General features: G+C 52.7%; 1 protein-coding gene across 7 annotated transcripts in view; it reads left to right on the top strand.

Moving 5' to 3' along the window:
* The window catches only part of PTPRE (protein tyrosine phosphatase receptor type E), a 158,541-nt gene that overhangs the window by 77,822 nt on the left and 70,636 nt on the right, over positions 1–10,083 (top strand). The window lies entirely within an intron of this gene.

Genomic DNA, 10,083 nt, shown 5'->3' on the forward strand with positions numbered 1-10,083 from the left:
GTCCTCCACTCAGAGGACGCCGGTCATCCCCACGTCACCCTAAGAAATCCGCTGGCCCTGACTGGGGTCCCTGGCCCCGAGCGCTCAGCAGGGTGGGGTCCATCACGCGCCAGGTGGTGACCGTGCCCAGGGACGGGTTGCTGCTCCGCCAGAGTCACTCAGAGCCCAGGCGGATGGGGGTCCCTGTGCATTTGGGCCTCCACATGGAGCCTAACAAGTGGGATCCACAGTTCGCTGTAAATATAACGTTTGCTTTATTTTGTTTGCATTAGGGAGAACCTTACACTATCTTATGTTAGAAAGTCTGGGGTGGAGGGGAACCTACTTGTGCTTTGATTATGGTGGGAAGGGGCTTCCATTACCTTCCGGTCAACCATGAGCCACCCCAACGTTCTTCGCTAAAGAGGAATCTGATTGTGTGCCTGTGCACGTAGGCGTGCGTGCTGTGCAGGGAACAGCATGCAGAGAAAGGGGACACTGCAAAGCGTGGATGGGGATGCTCTTAAGGAGCACTCGGTTTTCCATTTGCTTTCTTTCACCTTGGGCAGCCTGGTTGCTGGTGAGCTGGGGAAAGGCCCATAGTGAGTGAAGCCCGAGCTTTCTGTGTACAGTGTTTTATCCCAGGTGTGTGCTGGGCAGTGACGGCGGTTTCAGGAAGCCTGTATGCAGGTGGCCACCTGCAGGAGAGCTCCGCAGAGGAAAGCATAGGAAAGAGAATGCTCTTCAGGAGTAGGCTGGGAGCGGACATCGCCGTCTGACTCCGGGGCCCCAGTGATACGAGCCTGAGGGCGGGAGGAGGCAGCGATGGGGCCACCAGGAGAAGTCGGTGGTGCCAAAGCCCAGGAATTGGGGGGGGGGGGTGATGCCCGCTTTGCTTGTCATCTTCTCAGCACCTGGCACCCTGCGTGGCACATAGCAGGTGTTCACGCAGCCGTTTCTGTGTACTTGAAAATGAACTAAAGGACAGGCAACATCATCTCGCTTTTGCAAGATTTGGGGGTCATATGTCTTACATATGACATGCTCTGTCCACTGTGTGTTCACTGCGCATGTGTACCTACGTAGCTTGGGGTATTGAAAAGCAGCGTGGGCTTCACCAGACAGTGCGTTCAAATCCTGCCTTGTCGCTTCCTCACTGAGACCTCAGTTAAGGTCGTGACCAAGGGGCCAAGATGAGGCTGCTCCTCTGATGCACTCGACCTGCCACCTGCCTGGGAGCAGACCCCAGGCAGCTTCGCTGTTATTACCGTACTTGTCATTTCTTTCTTTCTCTCTTTTTTTTTTCTTTAGAGATTTTGCTTATTTATTCATGAGAGACACAGAGAGAGAGAGAGAGAGACAGAGAGAGACAAAGACACAGGCAGAGGGAGAAGCAGGCTCTCTGTGGGGAGCCCAATGCGGGACTCGATCCTGCGACCCCGGGATCACACCCTGAGCCAAAGGCAGATGCTCAACCTCTGAGCCACCCAGGGGCTCGTGCGCTTGTCATTTCTGCCTTCACATTCCTCCCGATTACCCCGGGGAGCCGTGATTTGTATTTCTTGGGGAGACAAATTTTTAAAAACCAGCCACACTCTGGGAAGACAAACTTGCAAAAATATCTTCTAGCGCATTAAAGAATACGAGCCCGGTCGGTTCTGCAGCGTGCCGTAAGGTTCGTAGTTCGAAGCCATACCGTGTTACATTCACCCTGATTATAGTGCAAAAGAAGAGAAAAAGAAAAGGAAGTGGCATCCTAAGGCCAGTAAGCGGTTTTTAAGTGTAAAATAATCTCGAAGCGCTGAAAAATTAAAAGGCCATTTTACTCCATCCGTTTGCGGCAGTTTGTGAATGGACACGAGGCGCTGGAGTTGTGCCAGTTTTAAAATTAGAGCTAAAGAAATGAGACCCAACTTAATTAGTATAAATGTTGCCGTGTAGCTTCTAATAATGAGTGTCATTTGCGGGGCGGACTCACCATGTGGTTTCGCACAATGGGACCCGCGGAACGGAGGACGAGAATTTAATCAAGAGGAATGATTAATACAGAAGGGGGGCGGGCGTTGGGAGCCTTGGAAGCCTGGCGGGGGCCCCGGGGGCCTGCTGGGACAGCCCACCTGCAGCAGCGGTTCCAAGGGCCTCACGCGCCCCCGCCCAAGGGTGTCCTGCCCAGCCGCCCCGGGAGGCCGTGTCCTCTGCGGAGCTGTGTGACTGCCCCCCGTTCCCTGAGCGTTTCTGTGCTGCCTCCTCACCTGGCAAGGGAGGGCACTGAGGCTCCCGCCGTCTTATTCTCGTGGTGGGGGCCTAACGGGGGGTCATGAAGGCAAGCACTCAGTACTTAGCACTGAGTCCACAGCACTCAACAGGTGCTGCTTGCTCTCACTTCCACAAATGTTATTATTGTCCATGAGGATCTTGGAAGCCAGACTGGGGAGGGTGGCTTTTCTCCCAAAGGTGGTCCTCGGGTGCTCTGTCTTTATGGAGACAAGAGTCACATGACGTACTATTGACCGTCTTACAGAGAACAGTTCAGGAGCACGTACTACGTCCATACTGTCGTGTAACTACCATCTCTACTAGTCCCCACACATCTTCCCCGCCCCAGAAGGAACCACCTGTGCCCATCAGCAGTTGCGTCCCATGTACCCCACCCCCAAGCCCCCAGCAACCGCGAATCTGCCTTCTTTCTCTGTTGACTTACTTCTTGTGGGTATTGCATACAATGAAATCATAGGCTCTGTGACCTTTTTGTCGGATTTCTATCTCGTAGCAGCATGTTTTGAGGATTAGCACACCTGCCCTAGCATGTGTCCATAGTTCCTTCCCTTTCCTGGCTGAATAATATCCCATCATGTGACAGACCACACTTGTTTTATCCACTCCATTGCTGATGAATGTTGTTTTTTGCTTTTGGCCTACCATGGATCGTGCTGCTAGGGATGTTCGGGTGCAAGTTTTTGTGTGAGCGCCTGTTCTGAGTTCTTTCAGGTAGATATCCACCCAGGGCTGGGATTACTGGGTGCCATCGTGACTCTCTGCGGAGTTGCCAAAGCTGCCCACAGTGGTCGTGCCGTTTTGCACTCCCATCAGCCGTGTGTGAGGGTTCCAGCTCTTTCACATCCCTGCCAACCCTTTAAAAACTTAGAGTCACCCTAGTGGGTGTGAAGTGGTATGGGATTGGGGGTTTGCTGTGCATTTCCCTAATGATCAGTGGGTATTGAGCTTTCTTGTGCTTGCTGGCCATTCATGGGTTATCTTTGGAGACATGTCCCCTCAAAGCCCTCATCTATTTTTTTGACTATTTGTCTTCCTGTTGTTGAGCTGTAGATATCTTTATGCATTCTGGATGCCAGATTCTTACCCCATATTCCTTGATAGTTTTTGGTGGAAACTGAGCAGTAAAAAACTTTGAATCACAAAGGGAGAAAGTCCTTTCCTTATTATTCTCCTCCTGTCTTCCTCAAACTCAAAGAGAGGCTCACTTTGAGTGTCTTTAACATCCTTGAAACTTGTTAATCTACCTTTTTTAACAAAAGAACAGCAGGGTTTGACCGAAAGGCCTCCATTTCATTGCCTGCCTTCCTCCCAGTCCCTGAGTTGATGATTAAGGTGATCTCCGAGTATGGCTAGCAAGGCTACTTTTCCAATTTACACTAATGAGAAGGATTTCTTTTTAAATACACATATCTGAATTTTTAGGAAAAATGAGTGAGGGGCACCTGGCTGGCTCCATCAGAGGAGCATGCAACCCTTGATCTTGGAGTTGTCAGTTCGGGCCCCACGTGAGGTATAGAGATTACTTAAATAAATAAAACTTTAAAAAAAGGGAGGGAAGGAAGGAAGGAAGGAAGGAAGGAAGGAAGGAAGGAAGGAAGGAAGGAAGGGAAAAATGAGTGAATGATGTGACAAGCTTGTGAAGGTGGTAAGAGAATCCCAGGGTGCTGCTGGAGGTCCCTGGGTGCCCCTGAGCAGGTGGCAGGTGAAGGACACCTAAGGCCAGCAGTCTGGATGGACAGTGCTGGGCGGGCCTGCCATTATGGACTTGTCCTCGCCAAGTTCTGGGAGATGTACTAAGCATGTGCTTCACGGTGTCTCACGGACTCCTCACTGCCGTGGGTGAGGTGAAGAAGGTCTTTTTCTTCAGAGCACAGGAAGGGTGTGAAATTCCCCTGAGAAAAGAATGTGGTAGGACATGGTGACTGATGGATGTGGGACATGAGGAAAGGAGGAGGATCTGGAAGGATCTGGAAGGACCTGGAAGGATCCCACAGCCAATGAAGGGAGACATAGGCAGATAGGAAACTGGATGCAAACCTTTCTTAGTTTCATGGGGCTGTCGTAAGACATTAACACAAACGTGGTGGCTTAAAACAACAGAAATGTGTTCTCTCATAGTTGTGGAGGCTGGAGGTGTGACGCTGGGGTGTCAGCAGGGCCATGCCACCTTTGAAGGCCCCACGAGGCACCCCTTCCATGCCTCTTCCAGCTTGGATTTCTCCCAACAACCTTTGGGTTCCTTGGCTTCTGACTCCATTGCCCCATTTCCACCTCACATGACCCTCTCTGGGGGGTGTGTCTGCATCTTCTCCTTTCTTCCAAGGCTACCAGTCATTGGATTGAGGGCCCATCCTAACCCGTCACGACCTCATTTTCACTGAACTAATTACATCCGCAGAGACCCCTATTTCCAAATAGGTCACATACTGAGATTCCAGGTAGATATGAATTTGGGGGATGGAAGGGACACAATTCAATGGTACAACACCCAGGGCAGGTTCTCCCCTTTCACTGAAGGAAGGTCTTAAGGGTGATGATGAAACCATTGGGTTTCCTAAGAGACGCAATCTAGCGCATCCATCCACCTTCCCGCTCGAGGCCTGGCCTCAGCTGCGGGCTGTACCACCGGGTCCCTGGGTGCAATTCACAGACCAAGAAGAAAGTGGGTTTTCACAGGCAAGGTTAAATCAGAGCACAAGAACCTACTTAGAGCTGCCTCTTAGATACTTAGGTAATTTGGATGAAGTTCACTGCTTAATCTAAGTCTCTTTCCTCCTGTCTGAGTCAAATAGAAATTAAGATGTTTACAGTCTTTCAAGCTTGCCAAATTATGTTTACACAGTTTTTAGATACAAAGGAGAGACAGAGCAATAGTTATGCTGTGTTAGTCCTGGGGTAGCATCTTTATTGAAAACTTCCGTTTGTGGATGGGAAGACTCCTTGATGGGGGGCTGCTGTCCTTTGCCTCCGACCGCCTGACTTTGCCAGGCCTGGGGTACAGAGGAAGGGAGATCAGTCAACATTTGGGTGGATAAAGGAATGAAGAAAGCCTCTCCCAGGACAATCAAAGGGCCTTCCCGAGCCCCAGAGACAGTGTCAAGTCCCATGAAAGAATCTTTCACCAAAAGGAGCATTTCTGTGATGGCTCTGCCCTCCCCTCCTCCCTGTCATCCTTGGATTTCAAATAAAAAAGTTGTTCTTTGCTCAAAAGGGTTTGATACAGCTGATGTCCAGTCTGTCTGACTGTCCTAAAAGAGGTCAACGTTTCTTGGACCAGAACGTTCCTAAACGCAATTGAATAAACTCCGTTTCTCGTGGCCCGTTTCCTGTTTTCCTGTTACCTGACTTTCTAGCAGATTCTGACATTCATTTCTTTTGAGGTCTCTTTCCTCACTTTTTTTCCCCTGGTAACAGAACAAGGAATTCTCAAAGGACATGAAATTCTGTGATTCTACATTGATAAATATTTGAGGAGATGCAGCTGCTGTTTATAGAGACATTGGTTGGGTAAAAACAAAGCTCAACCCGGGCTTGCTCGTTGGATTTTTTTTTTTTTTTTTTTTTGTAAACCTTTTGGCCATTTCATTCACTCACTGAACAAATATTTATGAAATACCCGTTTTTAGGATGAAAGGGCGTTTCCAGGTATAACAGAATTAAAATGATGTTGTGAGTGGGGAGATTTGGAATCCCAACCCCACAAAATGCTAACATGGCTTAGCACCGAAGCGGTTCATAGATTTGGAGTGGGGGTGGGGCGGAAGTGAAAGTAAATATTTTCAATGAGTTTTTGGAATTTACAGAATGTGTTCTATTTGTCCCGAGAGGAAATGTTTTCCAGTTTAGACAGAGTCTCATGCTCCCCACGCTTGTCCTAGTAAAAATCTTACCGGGTTTCAGAATATTCCCAGGTCTGGTGAGCTCACTGTGCCGGAGGAGACCTGGTTTTCAAAAATCTGGTTATATTCAGACTGCCTGGGTTTGAACTCAGGCTCTGCCAGTTGAGAGCCATAAAGCCTTGGGCAGGTTTCTTACCCTCTCTGATCCTCAGTCCTCCACCATAAGGAGAGCCTTGTACATCTCTGAGAGCTGCTGGGAGGTGGGTGTGTGTGTGTGAACTGTGGGGAGCGGTGTCCACGCCAGAGCGAGTACCCTGGAAAGGTCACTGTCATGACCAGGACCATTCCTAGTCCTCCTCTGTCTCGCTTCTTCTAGAAGTGGTTGTCGCTGAAATAAAGGTGCGTGTTCTGTCCCAGGTACCTAGTCCCCGTGTTGGCTTTCCATCCTCCCTGCAGCTCCCAGGGGCGGGCTTGCACCGGGGCGGGGAGCAGCCCCCGGGAAGAAGGCTTCCTTCCCCCTGGGGAAGCAGAGCAGGCTCTGTGCCAGGAGGGCCTGCAGAATTCCCTGGCTTGTGCACCTGCCAGGGGATGGGGCAGGGCGCTCTCTGCCTGAAATAGCCTCATTTCAGGATGGAGAAATCGTAGAGATTCTGAGCAACTTTCAGGGGTCAGGGATAAGGCCTCAAAAACCCAGTCCTGTAGTCTCTAAATCAAGTTGATCGGCCTCCCTTCTCCCGGTAGTCTGGGGGGCCCTGGAATGGAGGCAGTAGCCGAGCTGGGCTGGTGGGAGGCGAGCATCCCTCCCGTGGCCTCAGCGTGGGGAGGGCCCCACTCAAATGGCTTTACTCGTTCCTGCAGGCTGAGGTCACATCTTCTCTGGCCTTTCTGTGCTGACCCCTGCACCTGGCCAGGGGTGTGAGAAAGAGATGGAGCAGGGGAGACTCAGGAGCAGAGGCTGGAAGGTTCTAGCCCTTTCTCAGAAGCAGATGAGCCGAGTGTGATGCTTCCAGAAGCACAAGGCAGCCAGGCCACACTCTCATCCTGCCACGTTCCTCTGCTCCTTATGCGGCTGTGTGTCCAGCCAGCACATCAATCAGCAAACCCTGCGTGAGTCCCGGGCACAGTGCCAAGCCCAGAGGTGACAGAGAGGGGAGGTCTCTGGTCTGGCGGGTCCTGGGACTCTTCATGTGTCCTCTGCAGATCTTACCAGGATAAGCTCTCCATCTGGGACGGCTTAGGAAGTCACTGTTGGCACCTCCCTCTGTGGTGGCCTCCCACCCGGGCCGTGTCCAGGAGGTGGAGCGTGTGGGTGGGGTGTGGAGCATCCAGCCAGGGCATGGGCCCCGCCACGGCTCCGAAAATGCTGTTGGGCCTATGAACCTGAGGCTTCTCGCTGCTCCAGAACCTGCTGGTCGTTCTGAAGGCTTGTGTCTCTGGGCCTGAAAACTTGCTTTAGGTTTCTTTCCCTGACTCCGAGCACCAGAGTCTATTATAAGAGAAATAAAATGGATTCTGTTGGCTGCTCGTTTAGCTGCCTTTGAGCTGAACATATTTTAAAGTGTTGATTCACATTCCAGAAAGGGTGTGAAGGGCTTTCTTCTTATCTTACAGACTTTCCCCAGAGGCTCAGTCAGGTCACCGTTTTGCTCATTTTATAGACTCCGAGAGGGAAGGAGCTGACCCAGAGCCACACAGATGGTGGCCCGGAGCCCAGGTCTCCTTGAACTGAAGGCCAAGTCACTGTGCTGCCGGGAGGGCGGCGGTGCTTTAAAAGATGCTGAAAAGAATTCAGTAATTTGCGGTTTTGAACCTGTTTAAATAGATTGCTTGCATCGAGGAGGATTTACTCAGCACCTTTCTGTTTGGCGAGGTTTCATACGAAGACACCAAATGTCTCCCTTGGTTGAACGTGGTGGCCTCACGTCGTCTGGCTCTCCCGGTGGGGGGGGACATACAGTGGAGCCTCCAAGTCTTAATGCCTTCGAGAGAGAAAGAGGTCACTGTTGGCAATTATGCTGGCAGCTGCCGCGAACCGAGACCGTCCAGGACAAGTGGGCGCGTGGGCACGCTGGGCAAGGCCCCGTCTCGGCAGTGAGTGCCGTTGGTTTCACAGGCCGTTGGGGGGCAGCCCCTGGGTGCCGGGCCCTCTCCTGTCATGAACCAGGCCCACCCGTCCCAGCCTCGATAACCCAACGGGTTTGGAGCACTTTGCTCACCTGGCCTTGCTCATTGATCGCTGGATCCTTGACCTGCAGCCTCCGCATTTTACAGCAGAGGCGACTTGCTGAGCTCCTAGACGGGAGGTGGCGAAGCCAAGGGGGCTCCCAAAGCAGGTTCTTGCCCTTTGCCCTGGAGGCGGGAGAGGCTTGGCTTGGGGGGGGGGGGCTGACATTTTTCCTTTGAGGAACAACATAACTGCTCCCCTCCTTGGGGTACACCCCGTCAGGGCAGGGCCGTGCTGTCCACCTGGCCTGGCTCCTGGCCTCCCCTCCTCACACAGCCTCCCTCTCCCTCCCTGCCTTCCTGCCTCTCTCTCTCTCTCTCCTTCTTTCTCCCCCTTGGGCTCCCCAAAGGCAAACGTCACACCTAGCAGCTGCCATCAGTGGGTTTATTACATAACTGATAGCTGGTCCATTAAGCGGAAGGCAGGCAAAGACAACTGTGTCCTGGAAGTCCTCTGGGCTCATTAATTGCCACCCCCGTCCTCATACAGAACTTTGTCTGCATATACTTGGAGTTATGGTTTCCAGTACAGTTAATTTTAATCTGAATGGAAGTACCGCTTCCTGTGAGAATCAGGTCCATGGCCTGGATGCGGCGTGTCATCCGAATTATTGGTCACCCTCTCACTTCAGGCAAGGAAAGTCTATTCCAGTGTTAAATACCCTTTTTAAAAAGATTTTATTTATTTATTCATGAGACACAGAGAGAGAGAGAGAGGCAGAGACACAGGCAGAGGGAGAAGCAGGCCCCATGCAGGGAGCCCGATGTGGGACTCGGTCCCGGGACCCCGGGATCGTGACCTGAGCTGAAGGCAGATGCTCAGCCGCTGAGCCCCCCCAGGCGTCCCCCGGTGTTAATATCTTGACTGAGGGGGACATAATGGATCCACAGATGGTAAAATAAAATTCCGGGCTCGACGATGGGTGTGAGAGCACCCGCTCAGGTGTGTCTTTCAAAGCCGAGCACTAGTTAATCGGTTGAGCGTCATGAATGGAGAGAAAACTTGCCGGAGAACGAGTGTTGGTCCTGGCAGGAAGGGTGCTGCTGTTGGGGGGCGCGCAAGAACCAGGCACCTTGTTTCTGGAGTGGTGCAGCCAAGATGCTGGTGCCTGGAGCCTGACCTTGCAGGGGGTGGGCGCCCGGGCTCTGGAGCACCGGCAGGTGCCAGGGGATGTTTCTCCGGCTTCCCCGACGCCGCCACCTGCTGGTCTTTGCTGCCGTCGCACCCGAGTGTCCAGTGACTGCGCATGTGTGCAGCCCCCCCCCCCCCCGCCCCGCCCCGCCAGGCCTTCCCTCCCCTGGCCTCACCTGCATCCCTGATGCTTTCAAATCCCACCCCCACCCCCCCGCCCGAGCAAGTGGGGCCCCGTAAAACAAAATATGAACTGTGATACTTGCATCACTTGAACCCCCTTCTCGGACACTCCTGTCACTGGGCTTCCGCTTTGTACCGTCACGCTTGTTGTTATGAGTCTACTTGACCCATCAGGCTGTGAGGCCTGGGGAGGGGGTACACCTGCAGGCCCCCCGGGGGTGCCTCGGTTGGAGCGCAGGAGGAGGAGAAGCTCAGTGACTGCGGGTGCCGCCTGCCTTTCAGTGCCCTGAGCCCTGGGATGCGGCTGTCGCTGCCCCTCCTGCCAGCTAGGAGACCCCATGTGTGTCCCCAGGAATCCTGCCTCCAGGTCGCAGAGGATGAGTCCCGGAGGAGCCAGCGACGTGGCCCAGGTGACAGGTAGAGAAGCCCAGGTGTGAACCCCGGGCCGCC

This window comes from Canis lupus, chromosome 28, assembly GCF_003254725.2.
Source record: "Canis lupus dingo isolate Sandy chromosome 28, ASM325472v2, whole genome shotgun sequence".
NCBI classification, from domain to species: Eukaryota; Metazoa; Chordata; class Mammalia; order Carnivora; family Canidae; genus Canis; species Canis lupus.